The sequence below is a fragment of the Moschus berezovskii genome, chromosome 4, assembly GCF_049115385.1.
Source record: "Moschus berezovskii isolate FMDL1 chromosome 4, NW_MosBer_1.0, whole genome shotgun sequence".
Taxonomy (NCBI): domain Eukaryota; kingdom Metazoa; phylum Chordata; class Mammalia; order Artiodactyla; family Moschidae; genus Moschus; species Moschus berezovskii.
Window position 1 is genome coordinate 118,920,095 of NC_142463.1, and position 12,429 is coordinate 118,932,523.

The following is a 12,429-nucleotide window of genomic DNA, read 5'->3' on the forward strand; positions in this document are numbered from 1 at the left end:
TTTCCTTTGTTAATCAATCAGTGAACAACCATCTTGAAATGGCTAGACAATGCAGAGGGAATAACTAGGAGAGGGGTGGTAGCATCCTATACATATGTGTGTGTGTGTGCACGCGCGCACGCATGTGTGTGTGTGTGTGTGTGTATTCATCTGTGCACGCATACTCAGCCACTCAGATATGTCTGACTCTTTGCGACCCCATGGACTATAGCCCACCAGGTTCCTCTGTCCATGTATTCTCCCAGCAAGAATATTGCAGTGGGTTGCCATTTCCTCCTCCAAAGGATCTTCCCAAACCAGGGATTGAACTCATGTCTTCTGCACTGGCACACTGGCAGGCAGATTCTTTACCACTGAGCCACCTTGGAAGCCCTACACCTGCCCTTGTACTGAAGTCCTCTGGTATTCCAAAAACTGTTCTGCTATAATCTATCAGAAGTAGCAGAACAAGTGGTGCTGCTGATCTTAAGATCCACTCAATCTTCCCTGGTGGCTCAGATGATAAAGAATTCACCTGCAATGCAGGAGACCTGGCATCAATTCCTTGGTCAGGAAGATCCCCTGAAGAAGGAAATGGCAACACACCCCAGTATTCTTGCCTGGAGAATTCCATGACAGAGGGGTCTATGGTCCATGGGGTGGCAAATTGTCATACACGGCTGAGTGACTAAGCACGCACACATACATAAACATATATAGTGGTTGTTGTGTATTACAGTGTGATAGCCACTAGCTGAATGTGACTATTACAATTTGTTTAAAGGCATGTTTTACCTGTGTCACAAACACTTGGAATTTCAGGTTGGTTAGCATGAAGGAGAGCGCTCTGATGGGCCTGTAGAAGTGAGAGATTGAAAGTTGATTCTTTAAGCATCTCCATCTTCAAGGTTTGCAACTGAGATAAGTGCCTTATTGAAGGGCTCTGATTGCACAGCGCACAGATAACTGCCATCTGCTATCCACAGTGGGGTGTCTCTCTAGCACCCTGGGAGAAAGATCAAGGTGATGCTGTGAGAGCTAGCAGGGCCTCAGCTGGAGCAGGAGAAGTGGTTGGGTCGCTCATTCTAATCACCTTGTTGCTTATGGTGTGTTTCTATGGAATGCAACGTGGAGAGCATTTGCTGCAGTGATGAGGAAGGGGACACAGTTAGGAAACAACATTCAGTGGGATCTGATGGGAGAGGGTTCCTGGAACTTTCGGGTTAAACCTCCTGCTTGGAGAATGAGGAAGGCAAACATGAAATTAGGAAGAAGGAAATGTGTGTAGAGCTCTGACTTACTCTTTTCATATTTCAGTGATACGATAGAGAAATTGTGTCCTGGGCTTGCGTTGTGCTGTTTATAATCACCTTTTCTTGCTTTGCTCTCCAAAGATTATTTTCCCCATAAGAGCTGTTCTTTCCTGCTCTTGTAACTGACTAATGTGGAAGCTTGGTCTCTGGTCAGCACATCCAGGGTACTGGGCACTGCAGACTCTATTTTCTATTGCAGGTTGGACTATGATGGCCATATCCTGATGGGCATAAAACACTTTTTGTCCACTTGACAATGGAGACCACATCCTTGTAGCACAAGTGAGGTGGTGGGTGAGACATGAGCTCTCTCCTCCTGCACTTTCAGGACTTGTGGCTTCCCCTCAGGTTTGTCCTCACTGTTTATTACTCGTGTAAAGGGGTCTCCCAAGGGTGTATGCATCACAGCACTCATGCTCTGCGTTCTCTGCCTGGGTTCAGTCTCCTGGAGCTCATTTCAGCCTCTGCACCAGCCAAGGCTGATGTGCTAAAGGTGCTTCCATGTGAGAGGTCCATGTCCAACTGCCCCTAGACACCCTCCATGGATGCAGGATTCTAGAGACGTTGAAGGGGCTTCTTGGCTTCCTCATGCACTTATTATCACAGCCCTGCTGATCTGGTCTTCTGGGATTGACTATGCTCAAGGCAACAGGTCCCAGGGTCACTGTTCCTCTCAGAATCCACTGCTCCATTCAGACAGTCCTGCCTCTGCTCCCCAGACAGTCCTGCCCCATGCTGTGTCCTTTCCTTACACCTTTCCAGATCTCATCCTTCCCAGTTTTCCAAGTGTCAGTGCAAACCCAGCAGCTGCCACGTGTTTATGGAGGACTATGCTCACATCAGTCCTTCCAATGAACACCCAGGATTGATCTCCTTTAGAATGGACTGGTTGGATCTCCTTACAGTCCAAGGGACTCTCAAGAGTCTTCTCCAGCACCACAGTTCAAAAGCATCAATTCTTCGGCGATCAGTTTTCTTCACAGTCCAACTCTCACATCCATACATGGCATCTGGTCCCATCACTTCATGGGATATAGATGGGAAAACAGTGGAAACAGTGTCAGACTTTATTTTTGGGGGCTCCAAAATCACTGCGGATGCTGATTGCAGCCATGAAATTAAAAGACGCTTACTCCTTGGAAGGAAAGTTAAAAAACAGAGACATTACTTTGCCAACAAAGGTCCGCCTAGTCAAGGCCATGGTTTTTCCAGTGGTCATGTATGGATGTGAGAGTTGGACTGTGAAGAAAGCTAATCGCCTCTAATGCTGGGAAGGATTGGGGGTAGGAGGAGAAGGGGACGACAGAGAATGAGATGGCTGGATGGCATCATCGACTCGATGGACATGAGTCTGAGTGAACTCCGGGAGTTGGTGATGGACAAGGAGGCCTGGCGTGCTGTGATTCATGGCGTCGCAAAGAGTCGGATACGACTGAGTGACTGAACTGAACTGAACTGAACTGAATGCTCACATCATTTTGGCTAAATGAAATTGGATGTGGGGCTGGGAAAACTTAAGATGTTGCTGTAAGCTTTAAGTGCTTATGTTTCTTTTATTTTTCCAATTCAGTCATTTATAACATATCTTGTTTCATTACAGTTTAAAAAGCATTGTCTTCTGTCAAATTTTAATTTTGCGATATGCTAAAAAGATAAAATGTGCTTTTGTATTAAAACAATATAATACCAGTTTAAAGTCATAAAACTCAGGAGAGCTTGGCTGGGATTAGAAAGGATTATTAGGGGAAGCAGACACTCGAGGTGTCTGTCCGTGCCCAACACTCAGGCCTCAGTGGTAGTTGTACTGAGTGTAGGATGGGTGGGCAGGTCCTCCCACTCCCTGTGTCATCTGACCTCCTGCTCCTCCCAGGGCCTAAAGGGGTGGGGGATGCCCAAGCTTTTAGTCCTTGATCCCAGAGTGCCCTGTTCCTCCACTTGGGTCTCACTTTCCAGGGGACCCATCTGTACATGCTCCTGTGAGACATTTCTAAACACTCCTTGCTAACAGACAATGTGCTCAGCAAAAAGCAGCAAACAGACCCAGTGCCCTGCGGATCTGAGCCCCAAAGCCGAGCCTAGATCCTGAGGAGTTTTCTGGGTCCTGCACACCCTCCCCAGGGAACCCTCTTCTGTCTGACTCTGCACCTCCCCAGGGACTCCATCACCTGTGTTGGTGTTGTAGGCTCTGCTCTGAATCCCTGATGACCTGGACAGGGATGTTGTCTTGGACCCCAGGGGGGATGGGGCCCCCACAGCACCAGAAGCCTTGTATGGACCAGCTTGGGGGAGGCCTCACTGCTTCTCTCCTGGGGGTGTTCATTTAGTACAAGTTCATTTGTTTTGATGTATAGATTTAGTATTAGTTTTATCTACAGTTTTACCTATAGGTTCTGTATGTATCTGTGTATGTTCAATATTTATGTGTAAGGTTTTTCATTAAATTGTTTAATCTATCTTGATACTTAAAAAATAATTTTTGTAAAAACATACACATGTATAGAAAAGCAACCTCAACAGAGACAGAACTTAATGAATTGCTGTAAGGCAGTCCACCACCAAGATCTCTCCCTGTCGCCGATAACTCAGTCTTCATTGAGTAAGGAACCATAATTTATTTCTTTCATCTGTCCTTATGCCATTATCTTTAAGGATTCTGTTTCCTCACATCTGCTCATTCCACCAGTCATAGATCAATATTACCCTAGATCTTTCACGACTTACATGTCAGAGCTTCCGAAACTCAGTCCTCTCGGCTGCTGAAAAGTTCATGGTTCTTCACTCCTCTCCTGTGTAACTTAAATGTGTTTCTGTTCTTCTAACACAGAGAATTTCTCTCCAAAGAGGTTCTTTAAATTCTACTTTCTACTCCCTTATATTTCTCCTGCTCTTTTATTCCAGCAGCTCAGAGGACTTTTATTTTTAAAACCTAGTAGCTTTACTACAGTATCATTTACTATTAGTCATTGCAAGCATATGCGTCAAAGTCTTTTTTTACAGAAAACTTTGCATCATAATGTTTAACATTTCCTGTGTATCTCTGCTGTAATTTTACTCTTTCAGAGACTCTAGTCATTCATATAAGGACGGGGAAGTCTGGTGTGCTGCAGTCCACGGGGTCTCAGAGAGCTGGACACGACTGAGCAACTGAACAACAGCCATTCATATACCAGATCTTGTGTGATAAATCTTCCACTTTTAACATACTCATCAAATATTTTACAGTTTCTTCCTTAATTTATTTGCCATGAGTATTTTTTAAAAATAGTTTTTAAGAGAGTCTTCTTTGCATCTACTGTTTCTTATAAGGCATTATTTCTCAATGTGTTTTTCCTACTTTTACTTTCATTTACAAAGTGATTTTTCAATGTTTTCTCATTCTTTTCTGAGTCCCACACACTGATTTCTGAATTTTCTCAGTTCTGATGTATAATGTCCTTTCAAAATGGCATATCTTTTTTCCTTTTTCTCTATTTTTTGTTTTTGACAGTGCTTACTCTTTATTGTTAATCACATCATCATGCATAAAATGAGAATATTTATACCCATGAAGAAGTTGCTAAACATTTCTGTAAAGTTTATTTATTCCCAAGGTTTTTTTCTAATTGAAGTATAATTGTAATTTAATTGAACTACAACACTGAGAGTTTCAGGTGCACAAAATAGTGATTTCTATACATTACAAAGTGATCACCACAATAAGTATAGTTACCATCTGTAACCAAATTATTCTCATTGACTATATTTTCCATGGTCTACATTTTGTACCCCAAATTCATTTATTTTGTAAGGGAAGTTTGTAAGTCTTAATCTCTCTCGCCTTGTTCTCTCATCACCACATCCCCCTCCTCTCTGGCAACCACTTCTTTTCACTCTGGATTACTTCATAATAATATAATAATGTAAACTTCATTACTGTTTGGTTATGTTGATTCACCTGTTCTGGTTTCATTTTCCACATACAGTGACATCATACTGTATTTGTCACTCTGTCTGACTTATTTTACTTTACTCTCTAGGTCCATCCATGCTGCCACAAATGACAAGATTCCATCCTTCTTTATGGCTGGGTGATAACCCATGTCTACCACATCTTATCCATTCATCTCTTGATACATGCTTTGAAAAAATACCCATAAGTGGACTTGCTAGATCATATGGTATTTATAATTTTTCAGGAAAACTTCATACTTAGTGCATATAACTGATGATATTATCCAATGATGCACCTTAATACATAAAATTTGTATTTTCTATAACTGAATTAAATAGAGTGACACTTGGACACCTATAAAAACTGTAGAAACAATTTTAATAAAATAATTTTGATTACAAAACAAATTTGTTTCTGTGTTATTGGGTCAGTTGGGAAGATAAAGTTTGGAATGCAGAATTATGGAGAAAAGAGACACAGAAAGTGTATAAATGCATAAAAGTGTGGATTTTGCTACAGAGACCAAGCTCATTCTGCTCACCACACAGCAGAACAATAAATCCAGAGACAAGCTGTTACAGTGAAGAATAGGAACTTTATTCAGAAATTTAGCTGACTGAGAAGGTGATGGACTAGGTTAGCCCCAAAGATCTTACTCAATTTATAATTCAGGCTTCTTTTATACTAAAAGGGGAGGGTAATTGCTGGTTTTTGCAAACTTCTTGGTACCAGAATCCTTTGTTCTTGCAACTGTCCATGTAGATCTGGTCACAATGTTCCTATAAACCTCCAAAAAGACAAATGTTATTCGCTGTTCTGCAACTTTTAAATGTATATATATATTATATAACTGAAGTATAGTTGACTTACAATGGTTCAGGTGCACAGCAAGGTGATTCAGCTATACATATACGTGTATATTATTTTTGATATTATTTTCCAACATAGATTATTATAAGATATTGACTATAGTCCCCTGCATTATACAGTAAATCTTTGTTTCTTATTGCATATCTATTTTGTAATTAGAAATCTAGCAACAGAGCACAAGTGTTAAAAGAATAGATTCAATAAGGAGTCAGGGTTGTTCTTCTCTGTTATAATATCTCTGCAGAATCCCATGGACAGAGGAAGCTGGCAGGTCATATTCCATTGGGTTGCAAAGAGTTGGACATCACTGAAGCAGTTTAGCACATAGCACATCAGTTCAGTTCAGTTTCTCAGTTCTGTCTGACTCTGTGGCCCCAAGGACTGCAGCACACCAGGCTTCCCTGTCCATCACCAACTCCCAGAACCTACTCAAACTCATACCTATTGAGTCGGTGATGCCATTTAACCATCTCATCCTCTGTCATCCCCATCTCCTCCTGCCTTCAACCTTTCTCAGCATCAGGGTTTTATCCAATGAGTCAGTTCTTTCCATCAGGTGGCCAAAGTATTGGAGTTTCAACTTCAGCCTTAGTCCTTCCAATGACTGTACAGGATTGATCTCCTTTAGGATGGACCGGTTTGATTTCTTTGCTGTCTAAGGGACTCTCAAGAGTCTTCTCCAACACCACAGTTCAAAAGTATCAATTCTTCGGCAATCAGCTTTCTTTATAGTTGAATTATCACATCCATACATGACTACTGGAAAAATGATAGCTTTGACTAGAAGGACTTTTGTTGGCAAAGTAATGTCTCTGCTTTATAACATGCTGTCTAGTTTGGTCATAGCTTTTCTTCCAAGGGGCAAGCGTCTTTTAACTTCATGTCCTCAGCCACCATATGCAGTGATATTGGAGCCCCCCAAAAAGAAAGTCTGTCACTGTTTCCATTGTTTCCTAATCTGTTTGCCATGAAGTGATGGGACCAGATGCCATGATCTTGGTTTGTGAATGTTGAATTTTAAGCCAAATTTCCCACTCGTCTCTTTCACATTCATCAAGAGGCTCTTTAGTTCCTCTTCACTTTCTGCCATTAGTGTGGTTTCATCTGCATATCTGAGGTTATTAATCTATCTCCCAGAAATCTTGATTCTAGCTTGTTCTTCATCCAGTCCGGCATTTCTCATTATGTACTCTGCATAGAAGTGAATTAAGCAAGGTGACAATATACAGCCTTGGCGTACTCCTTTCCCAATTTGGAACCAGTCGGTTGTTTCAAGTCCAGTTCTAACTGTTGTTTCTTTTTTTTTTTTTCTTTTAACTTTACATTATTGTATTTGTTTTGAACTGTTGCTTCTTGACCTGCATACAGATTCCTCAGGAGGCAGGTCAAGTAGTCTGGTATTCCCAACTCTTGAAGAATTTTTAATGGTTTATTGTGATCCACACAGTCAAACACTTTGCCATAGTCAATAAAGCAGAAACAGATTTTTTTCTGGAACTCTCTAACTTTTTCAATGATCCAACTGATGTTGGTAATTTGATCTCTGGTTCCTCTGCCTTTTCTAAATCCAGCTTGAACATCTAGAAGTTCACAGTTCACGTACTGTTGAAGTCTGGCTTGGAGAATTTTGAGCATTACTTTACTGGTGTTTTGAGATGAATGCAATTTTGCAGTAGTCTGAGCATTCTTCAGCATTGCCTTTTTTGGGATTGGAATGAAAACTGACCTTTTCCAGTCCTGTGGCCACTGCTGAGTTTCCCAAATTTGCTGGCATGTTGAGTGCAGTACTTTCACAGCATCATCTTTTAAAATTTGAAATAGCTCAACTGGAATTCCATCACCTCCACTAGCTTTGTTCATAGTGATGCTTTCTAAGGCTCATTTAACTTCGCATTGCAGGATGTCTTTCTTTGGGTAAGTGGTCACACCATCGTGATTATCTGGGACATGTCAATTTTTTTTTGTATGATTCTTCTGTGTATTCTTGCCACCTCTTCTTAATATCTTCTGCTTCTGTTAGGTTCATACCATTTCTGTCCTTTATTGTGTCCATCTTTGCATGACATGTTCCCTTGGTATCTCTAATTTTCTTGAAGAGATCTCTAGTCTTTCCCATTCTATTGTTTTCCTCTATTTCTTTGCACTAATCACTGAGGAAGGCTTTCTCATCTCTCCTTGCTATTCTTCAGAACTCTGCATTCAAATGTGAATATCTTTATTTTTCTCCTTCACCTTTCACGTCTCTTCTTTCCTCAGCTATTTGTAAGGACTCCTCAGACAACCATTTTGCCTTTCTGCATTTATTTTTCTTGGGGATGGTCTTGATCACTGCCTCCTATACAATGTCATGAACCTCCACCCATAGTTCTTCAGGCACTTTATCAGATCGAATCCCTTGAATCTATTTGTCACTTCCACTGTATAATCTTAGACATTTGATTTAGGTCATACCTAAATGGTCAGCTGATTTTCTCTACTTCATTCAAGTCTGAATTTGGCAATAAGGAGTTCATGATCTGAGCCACAGTCAGCTCCCAGTCTTGTTTTAGTTGACTGTATAGAGCTTCTTCATCTTTGACTGCAAAGAATATAATCAATCTGATTTTGGTATTGACCATCTGGTGATGTCCATGTGTAGAGTTTTCTCTTATGTTGTTGGAAAAGGATGTTTGCTATGATCAGTGCATTCTCTTGGCAAAACTCTATTAGACTTTACTCTGCTTCGTTCTGTACTCCAAGGCCAAATTTGCCTGTTGCTCCAGGAGTTTCTTGACTTCCTACTTTTGCATTCCAGTCCCCTAGAAAGAAAAGGACATTTTTTTTGGGTGTTAGTTCTAGAAGGTCTTGTAGGTCTTCATAGAACCATTCAGCTTCAGCTTCTTCAGTGTTACTGGTCAGGGCATAGTCTTAGATTACCGTGATATTGAATGGTTTGCCTTGGAAATGAACAGAGATCATTCTGTCTTTTTTGAGATTGCATCCAAGTACTGCATTTCTGACCCTTTTGTTGACCATGATGGCTACTCCATTTCTTCTAAGGGATTCTTGCCACAGTAGTAGATACAATGGTCATCGAGTTCATCGATTCCTATAATGTTGACATTCACTCTTGCCATCTCCTGTTTGACCACTTCCAATTTGCCTTGATTCATGGATCTAACATTCCAGGTTCCTATGCAATATTGCTCTTTACAGCATCAGACTTCACTTCCGTCACCAGTCACATCCACAACTGGGTGTTATTTTTGCTTTGGCTCTGTCTCTTTTTTCTTTCTGGAGTTATTTCTTCACTGATCTCCAGAAGTATATTGGGCACCTCTGACCTGGGGAGTTCATCTTTCAGTGCCCTATCTTTTTGCCTTTTCATATTGTTCATGGGGTTCTCAAGGCAAGAATGCTGAAGTGGCTTGCCATCCTTTTCTCCAGGGGACCATGTTTTGTCTGAGTGTTGCTGAGCCCTAAATAAAAATGTGACTGAAACTAAAGGAATAAAGTAAAATATCCCATACATAATAAGAATGGCTTTTGTCTTGAAACTTGAGAAAAAATTTTCGGTATAATTTAATGGAAGGGAGTTATTTATGAGGGGGTTCTGGGGAGGAGCAGTCCTAAAAGTTGAAGGCTCTCTTACCATCTAAAGGTGTTTGCATGAATAGGAAACACAGATGCCACTAAAATTGCAATGTGTTTTCTAACTTCTACACACACACACATCTCCCTCTTTTTATTCTATGACTGAGATAAGTGAACAACTGAGTAGAGATAAGAAAGGAAATCTTCCTGTGATCTAGAGGTGGGGGTGTATAGGGAAATGTACAGGGCACTTATGTGCTTATCTATTTCCCTCTAACAGCTGCAGTCTTAGACTAAACACACACACACAGACACACACGTTCTCTAAAACAGTAAGAAGCATAGTTCTCATTGCACTGGAAAAATACCATACTGGTTTCCAAAATGCTCAAAGAGCTTAAAATTTAGAGTGAAATGGCACAATACTTTTGCAGAGCCTGCAGTTCTGTCCTTTTGCATAGGTCTCAACTTCTATATCCACCTTGTCCTTCAAATTTAGAACATAGACTGTCTAGTGCAACCCTACCATTGGAGTAGTGGCACATGGACCCATGGATCCCTTATAATGCATCCAATTTATCAACTCGGGTTTTAAAATGTCAAAAATTTTTCAGGATGTATAATAGCTCTTCCTAAGACAGGCTTTCCATTCAATTCTATGTGTCCCGCTGAAATCATGTTTTAGCCATGAATGGGCAGCAGTGAGAGTTGGTGGTTTCTGAAGCAATCATCATCCTTTTGCAAAACTCTGCCTCAGGCCAAGGCATTATGGAGACTGAAGTAAGAGTCCTCTAGGGCTTCCCAGGTGGCTCAGTGGTAAAGAATCAGCCTGCACTGCAGGAGATGCAGTTCAATCCTTGGACTGGGAAGATACTCTAGAGAAAAAAATGTCAACCCTTCCCAGTATTCTTGCTGGGAAATTCCATGGACAGAGAAAACTGGCGGGCTACAGTCCATGGTGTCGCACATGAGTTGGACATGACTTAGAGACTAAACAACAAACAGAAGATTCCCAAAGGAGGGAGAAGGGGTGGAAGAGAGATGGGATGTAATTAGGTTAATAGGAGTCTATCAAAGTTACAACTCTAATTCTCTAGTTACAACTAGAAAATTCAAACAAAAGAACATTTTAAATTACATTATAATGTTGCTACTCTAGTGATCAGATTGCAGAATTTAATTTCAGGTAGAAATTTTTTGATTGAACACATTTTTTCTGACTTTAGTGTTACTTTTGAACATTTTAAAATTGGTATTTTAATGTTTTATACTTATGTATTATAATATTTTTATGGTTTTTCATTTCATCATCTCTTTTTTCCAGTTTTTATATTCAGAATTTACATAGAACCAGGGAGGCCTGGCCTGCTGTGATTCATGGGGTCGCGGAGAGTCAGACACGACTGAGCGACTGAACTGAACTGAACTGAACCTAGCTTGTTTATATAAATTTATTAAATATATCTTTTTTTATTCCTTATCACAAGCTTTATATATAAATATATAACTTTCAGCAGTGCCAAGTGCATGCGGGATCTTAGTTTCCCAACCAGAGATCAAATCTGTGTCCCTTCAGTGGAAGCTCAGGGCCACTGGATCTCCAGGTAAATCCCTAACTTGGCAGGTTTCTAATAAGCTTTATTTGTGGTAAATAAAAACTATAAAATAATTAATAAAACTTATTCAGAGCCTGCTTCTTTTTATAATATTTTGTTAACTTTGATGTAATATATTTATATAAATAATGAAGCATAGGTAGAATGTGAACATTTACTAGTAATTTCAAGAACTACAAAAGTATCGTTAGTATTGAAGCTAGATGTCTATTCTATGTAATTTAATTTCACCTTACTTTGTTTCATAATTTATTGCTCTTTCAAATGTAAGTTATGCTTTCAGATATAATTTTGAACATCTTTTTCACACTTATTTCAAGACTTTGAAATGTTAATATTACTCTTTGAAGATTAATTTTATCAGAAATAAATTTTTAGCTACTAACTTTATTGGCATTTTCAGCATTTCATTTCTTGTTGTTTTGTTTTTAACATTTATTGAGTTTGTTTTCAGCAAGAGGTCTTGGGTTTTCTCTCTCTTTTCTTCTCTTTAGCATTGTGAAATTATATACCTCATGAAGAGCTATAGCCTTAAGATATGTTAGAGTGAGTGCGTGTTCAGTCCCTCAGCCAAGTCCTACTATTTGCATCCCCATGGACTATAGCCCACCAGGCTTCTCTGTCCATGGAATTTTGCAGGCAAAAATACTGGAGTGGGTTGCCATTTCCTACTCCAGGGGATTTTCCCAATCCAGGGAAATATGTTGTATTTAATGTATTTATGTACTCAGTAGAATTTAAAATTTTTTCTCCTTCTTTTATTCACTGATAGAAGTGGAAATACTGACTTCAAGAACTGAGTTAACCTCAGGTCCCCATAATCATAATCAGTAAATTAGGGCAGAAACCAAGAAGGAGATATACTCGTGTGATAGACAAATTTCCTGTTCTCAGAGATTTACCTTATATATGAATACAACAGTTTTTTTAGTTTTCTTCATATTTATAGTTCTTCTGACTTCACATTCCAGGATGTCTGGTTCTAGGTGAGTGGTCACACCTGGTGGTTATCTGGGTCATGAAGATCTTTTTGTACAGTTCTGTGTATTCTTGCCACCTCTTCTTAATATCTTCTGCTTCTGTTAGGTTCATACCATTTCTGTCCTTTATTGTGCCCATCTTTGTATGACATGTTCCCTTGGTATCT